Below are 6,214 nucleotides of genomic sequence, written 5' to 3' on the forward strand. Positions count from 1 at the left end.
AACTAAACTCTGTCCTAGTGTTTTGTCACCCACAGTAGCAGGCGGTGCTTGATGGGATATGTTTGAACTCTGTGTTGTTTTTCCCACCCCACAATTAGTACTTTCTGAACCCAAGGTCCATTGCAGGCACGAGTGCAAGCATTTGTTTACCTGCCTATGGCCTTTTTTCCATTTCTGAGTTACAAGTTTTACAATCTGCCAGACTTAAACAAAACTGGGATAAAATGTGTGTGCGTACGCGCACACGTGCCCAGTCCCACCTGCCGTAGCCCATCCTCTCCAAGTTCTGGAAACCTGAGGTCTATTATGGGCATGCATGCAGATACTGGTTTACATTTGTGCCTGACCAATTATTAAAAATTATTTTTGAGATACAAGTTTTCCAACATACCAGACTTGCACAAAACAGGTTAATTTAAAAACAAAAATGATTTTTTGCCATTCTCAGCCTCAGCACTGAGAAGTGCCTCACTAACAACAGTAGAGGGTGATGGACAGTGCACCCAGCAAAATATTGTCACACATTTTTTTAAAAAAGGCCACCAATAAGTGCACAAAGGCACTTATGTCCACAGTTATATGACTTCCTCGCCTTATAATTCCTCATAATAAATTAAATGGGGAGAATTATGGGCTGCCACTTGGGTCCCATCAGGGAAGAGACATGGGGCCTCCAAACAACTCTCAACACCCTTTAAACTATAGGTCCCAAGATTCTTTGGGGGAAGCCATGTTTCAAGTGGTATGATACAACTTTTAATGTATAGGACAGATGGAGCCTTGGATGAGGATGCCCTATGGACAATGCAAAAGCACGCACACATGGAATGCATGAAATAAACTGCCCCATGTATACAGCACAATTCCAAGCTAATTAGTGATACAATCATAAACCCCACCAAGAGGAGAGCTTTTCTAGAAACTGAGGCAGCAGAGAAGAAAAGCAAGTTTATATGTACAATGGTACCTCTGGTTGCACATGCTGTGGGTTATGAGCTCCAGTAACCTGGAAGTAGCCGCTCCCGGTTGCGAACTTTGCCCTGGGATGTGAGTGGAAATCATGCACCCAGAGGCGCGTGTGCAGCGAGAGGTGCACTTTCACTAATGGCTCCTCAGGTTACGAGCGGTTTCCGGTTACGAACGGACCTCCGGAATGGATTCAATTTGTAATCAGAAGTACCACTGTACTGCATTTAACTATGCTTTACTAGATATTTCAGTTAAAAAACTTAATTAGTAGTTAAGACTTACTTAATAAGGTAATATTGGGGCTGGTGCCATCATGAGGCCAATTAGGCAGGTATCAGAGCACAGAACTCAGAGGGGCACTGTATTGACCTTTGAGTTATCTAAACAGGAATGTTTTTAGCAGGTGCTGAAAAGTACAGCAGAGCCACCTGCTTGATCACAGGTAAACTGGTCCAAAACTGTTAAGGGCTTAATATGCTAACAGTAACACCTTGAATTTGGCCCAGCAGCAAACCGGCAACCAGTGCAGATCTCTGAGCACAGGTGTTATATGCTGACTAGGACTCAATCCTGTCAGCAATCATGCTGCAGCATTCTGCATTAACTGCAGCTTCTGCAAAGGAAGCCCCACATACAGTGCATTGCAGTAATGCAGTCTTGAAGTAGCCAATGTATGAACTACTGTGGCAAGCTTTTCCCAGTCCAAAATAGCCACAGCTGTCGAACCAGCCACAGTTGGTAAAAGGCACTTCTTGTCACTGAGGCTACCTGAGCATCCAGTAACAGAGCTGGATCCAGAAGCAACCCCAAACTGCAAACCTGCTCCTTCAGGGAGAGTGCAACCCCATTCAAGGTTGTAAAAGGTAAAGGTAAAGGACCCCTGACAGTTAAGTCCAGTCACGAACGACTCTGGGGTTGCGGCGCTCATCTCGCTTTACTGGCCGAGGGAGACGTTTGTCCGCAGACAGATTTTCCGGGTCACGTGGCCAGCATGACTAAGCCGCTTCTGGCGAAACCAGAGCAGCGCACAGAAACACCATTTACCTTCCTGCCGGAGCAGTACCTTGTTTTCAAACTGCTAGTTTGGCAGGAGCTGGGACTGAACAACAACGGGAGTTCACCCCATCGCAAGGATTCAAACCACAGACCTTCCGATCAGCAAGCTCAAGGCTCAGTGGTTTACACCACAGCGCAACCCGTGTCCCATTCAAGGTTGGCAACAGACCAATTTCTCAGACACAGGAACCACTAACCCACAGTGCCTCTGTCTTGCCAGGAATCAAACTCAGCTTGTTTTTCTTTATCCATGGTGTCCTGGCAGTGTCCCAGGGGCTGCACATCTCTGATTCAGATGTTATATAGAAATAGAACTGAGTGTAATCAGCATAATGATGGCAGCTCACCCCAAAACCCCTAATGATCATTCCCAACAGCTCCATGTATAGCACTGGAGATGTCCCCTGCTGCACCCCAAAATGTAGTTGCTAGGGTGCCAAAAGGCACTCTCCCAATGCTACTTTCTGCACTCGGTCCTGAAGGTAGGATTGGAATCACTGTAATACAGTGTTCCCAATTCCCATTTCCCAGAGCCAGTCCAGGAGTATACCATTGTTGATGGTATCAAATGCCAATGACAGATCAAAAAGTAGAAGTTAGGCTGCCCTCCCCTGTCCCGCTCTCTGCAAATGTCATCCATTAGGGTGACCAAGGTTATGTTGTGTATGTGTGTACACACACAGAGAGAGACTTAAAATGCACTGAATTTTCAACCTTACAGTCACACGTTAATCTTATTTAGAAATGTATTCATTTTTCTAGTGAGCTATGGCTGATTAAAAGCAACCATATGGAGGTCAGTACCACAACTGAAAGACAAAAAGCTAAGGAGCAAGCAAAGCAAAGAAAGAGTGAAATACCTTTGTACACAGAAAGCAATTGAAGAATAATATAACTGTACTCTTGTTGAAACTAGCAGTGATGGAGTTGAATGTGGTACTCCAACTACTATAAATATATTATTATTATTATTATTATTATTATTATTATTATTATTATTATTATTATTATTATTACAAATGATATCATATCCAAAACAGAAGTTTCACAAATGAGATCTTTCTGGATAACACACAGAGGAAAAAGAGGATGTCAAGAAAAGAGAGAGTACTGCAGAATACTGTTGCAGTGATCATTTATAATATAACACGGACCATGGCAAGTTATATCACATGTTTTTCACAAAGACTCAAAAAACCCAGAAGATTTTTTTCCTGTACACTGCAAGAGGAGACTAGCAAATGGTGAAGGAATCTGCCCTCAATGGTTGATATATTCATCCTCTAATGATGTGATCTTTTGTTTTTGCTGTAAATTGTTCAGCAAAAAATGGCGCTTCAATTCTACAAGAAACAGGTTCAAAAGACTGGAAGAACATTGGAACAATTTTTGTCTTTGCATGAGAGGAATACTGACCATTTAGAAAACTATCAGACCAGGAGAAAATTTGAATTGTGCCAATCTAAAGAAAAAACAATTGACGACATTAACAAGTAGAATACTGGCAACAAATCTTAAAACACTTGATTGCTTTGATCAGAGTTCCTAGCATGCAAAACTGGTACAACTGAAACGTTGTACAGTGCTAGCAATGGATTAATTTTGAAATTTGTAGAATATCTAGCCCATTTTGATCCTATCGAGAATGAACATTTGTGTAGCGTCAAAGATTAAGAAACAATGGTTCACTACCTAGAAAAAGATATCCAGAATAAACTTATACCGCTTCTAGCAGGTGCTATAAAGTTGAGAATTTTAGCACATGCAAACAGAGCCAAATACTACTCAATAATTCTGGCCTGCACAACTGATGTTAGTCATACTGAAGAAATTGCAATATTGTGCATTATGTTGATATAATGAAACCATCAGATGACATGTCTGAGTCTGAGGTTATAAGAGAGCATTTCTTGGGATTTCTTCCACTAAAGAGGCTGCAGGCCCCTTTATGACAGAAACTCTTCTTGGACAGCTTAGCAAGTGGGATTACCATTTGAGAATCTGCATGGCCAAGGTTGTGACAATGGGAGTAACATGAAAGGCAAAGAAAATAGCACACAAAATAGAGTCCTTGGCAAACTCATATGTCTTTTTTGTTCCCTGCAAGGCACTCTTTAAACTTGGTAGTCAATGACTGATTGATTGATTTCATAAAATGTATACACAGCTTGATTGTATTTTTAAAAAAACCCCTCAAAGCAGTAAACAAAAACAAAAGACAATAAAGAAAAAAATCACAATCATACCTTAAAACATACAAAAGTTAAGATTAAAATTACTGCTCACTGTTGTCTGGAAGCAACTATTTTCTTCAGTTTGGTTCAACAGATCTATAATTATTTTGCTGCATCAACTCAGAGCCGGCAAATTCTAGCTGGCCGTGTATCAGACTCGGGCATGACTGCTAAGCCATTGAGGGAAACAAGGTGGGAGAGTCGGGCTGATGCTTTGAAACAAATGAAATATCATCTTGGTAATATATACAGTGGTACCTTGGGTTAGGAACTTAATTTGTTCTGGAGGTCTGTTCTTAACCTGAGGTACCACTTTAGCTAATGGGGCCTCCCGCTGCCACCGCCGCACAATTTCTGTTCTCATCCTGAAGCAAAGTTCTTAACCCGAGGTACTATTTCTGGGTTAGCGGAGTCTGTAACCTGAAGCGTTTGTAACCCAAGGTACCACTGTATAACGCTTTGAGAGAGATCCTTGATGACACAAACCTAAAAGGTTTATCTGGCAATACTTCTATAATTGCAGCTAAGCCCTTGTTGTTGCAATTTGAAAGTTACATGATACAACACCCTTTTTGAAGTCAATATTACAGGCAAGCTACTACACAATAAGTAAGCCAATTTAAATTCATCTACAAGCCAATTGCAAATGACCAATAATTACCCTGTGGGCTGCAGGTGTAATGCCAGTGAGATTGCAAAAGAGCTAGGAATACTGCCAGACTTTGAGACAAAACAAGTTCTAAAAAGAATAAAGAAAGACCAACTGGAGTATGAGGCCCAGAGACACCACAAGATCAAAAGCAGAAATTCAAAGTAGGTTTCTACTATGCAGTCTTAAACATGGCCATACAATCTGTTGAAGAAGAGGCGCCAACAGCTGAGACAATTTAATTCTCTAGTTGGCTTCCCATATGATATATATACAGTCTGAAGATGTACTTAAGGCCTACAATAATTTAGAAAAACCATTGATGCACAAATGCACACAAAGATATTGATGCTGAAGATCTGTGCTGTGAACTTACAGGAATAACTTGAAGACTTCCAAAGTCTATGCTGCCATAAGGATTACTTCTCTTCATAGTACAACAAAAACTCATCTTCTCACACTGCCAGTGTCAGTAGCAAATGGTGAATGCGATTTCTTAAAGATCAACCTTATAAAAACTTGCACGTGCTGAACAGTGTTGCAAAGGGGGCTTGGCAACTACACCAACTGAACATCCTCAAGCACTTGAGCTAAAGGAATTGGTGGCAGATTTTGCAAAGGAAATGTGAGGTGTTGATGTGCCTGAAATTGAAACTTTTACCAGACCTAACTTTTAACATCACAGTTCACAAGATTATTCACAATGATTTGTGTGCTAAAGCATTTTCTTTTGCATTTGAAAAAATAAAGATGGTTGCATTACTTATCCTTGCAAATTTAAAATAAATTTAGCAGTTTCACGTTTTTCATTCCCCCCCTCTCCCCCTCCCCAAGACATCTCTTTTTGAAAATTGGAATTAGCAATGGGGTGGGGTGGGGCAAGTAGCTAGCCTTCCCTGGAGCGCAAAATAGCCTGACACCAGGATTAGGTAATACTTAAGACTTATGAAGCACACCTACTCGAGATTTATTTTCCACTCAACATGATCCTGTTGGCGGGATTTTTGCCCAGCACCCACCCAGCACCACAGTATTTACCCTGTGGAGAAATAAATTACCTCAGCATTGCTTACAAAGACTGTGCGCAAAACTCGCGCGCGACGAAAAAGCTCTTCGAGGCACGTAAGAAGAGGCTTCTCCAACAACTCCCCTCCTCCTGGACCATTTGGCAAGCTGAGGGGAACTGTCCCCTCAGCGACATTTTGGAGGGAACCGGGCTCTGCTATCCATTAACAAGCCTCCGCCTTAAGCGACACCCCTCCCTCTGGCACACGGGCCACGAGGGCGCCTGCCCGCGCCGGCCAAT

At 41.9% G+C, this 6,214-nt stretch overlaps 1 protein-coding gene across 10 annotated transcripts in view; it reads right to left on the bottom strand.

Annotated features, from left to right (window-relative positions):
* The window catches only part of LOC310704212 (uncharacterized protein), a 162,190-nt gene that overhangs the window by 150,166 nt on the left and 5,810 nt on the right, over nucleotides 1-6,214 (bottom strand). For 4 of the 10 annotated variants that reach the window (XR_014524636.1, XR_014524637.1, XR_014524638.1 and 1 more), the window contains exon 1: nucleotides 5,967-6,184. The exons of 1 other annotated variant lie outside the window; for it this stretch is intronic. The gene's annotated coding sequence lies outside the window, so the exon portion shown is untranslated. Of the gene's footprint in view, nucleotides 1-5,868; nucleotides 6,194-6,214 lie in introns of those variants that run through there. 5 more of the 10 variants (XR_014524634.1, XR_014524635.1, XM_083497412.1 and 2 more) reach the window with 5 other exon arrangements.

The sequence above is a fragment of the Podarcis liolepis genome, assembly GCF_965112155.1.
Source record: "Podarcis liolepis genome assembly, chromosome: 3".
NCBI classification, from domain to species: Eukaryota; Metazoa; Chordata; class Lepidosauria; order Squamata; family Lacertidae; genus Podarcis; species Podarcis liolepis.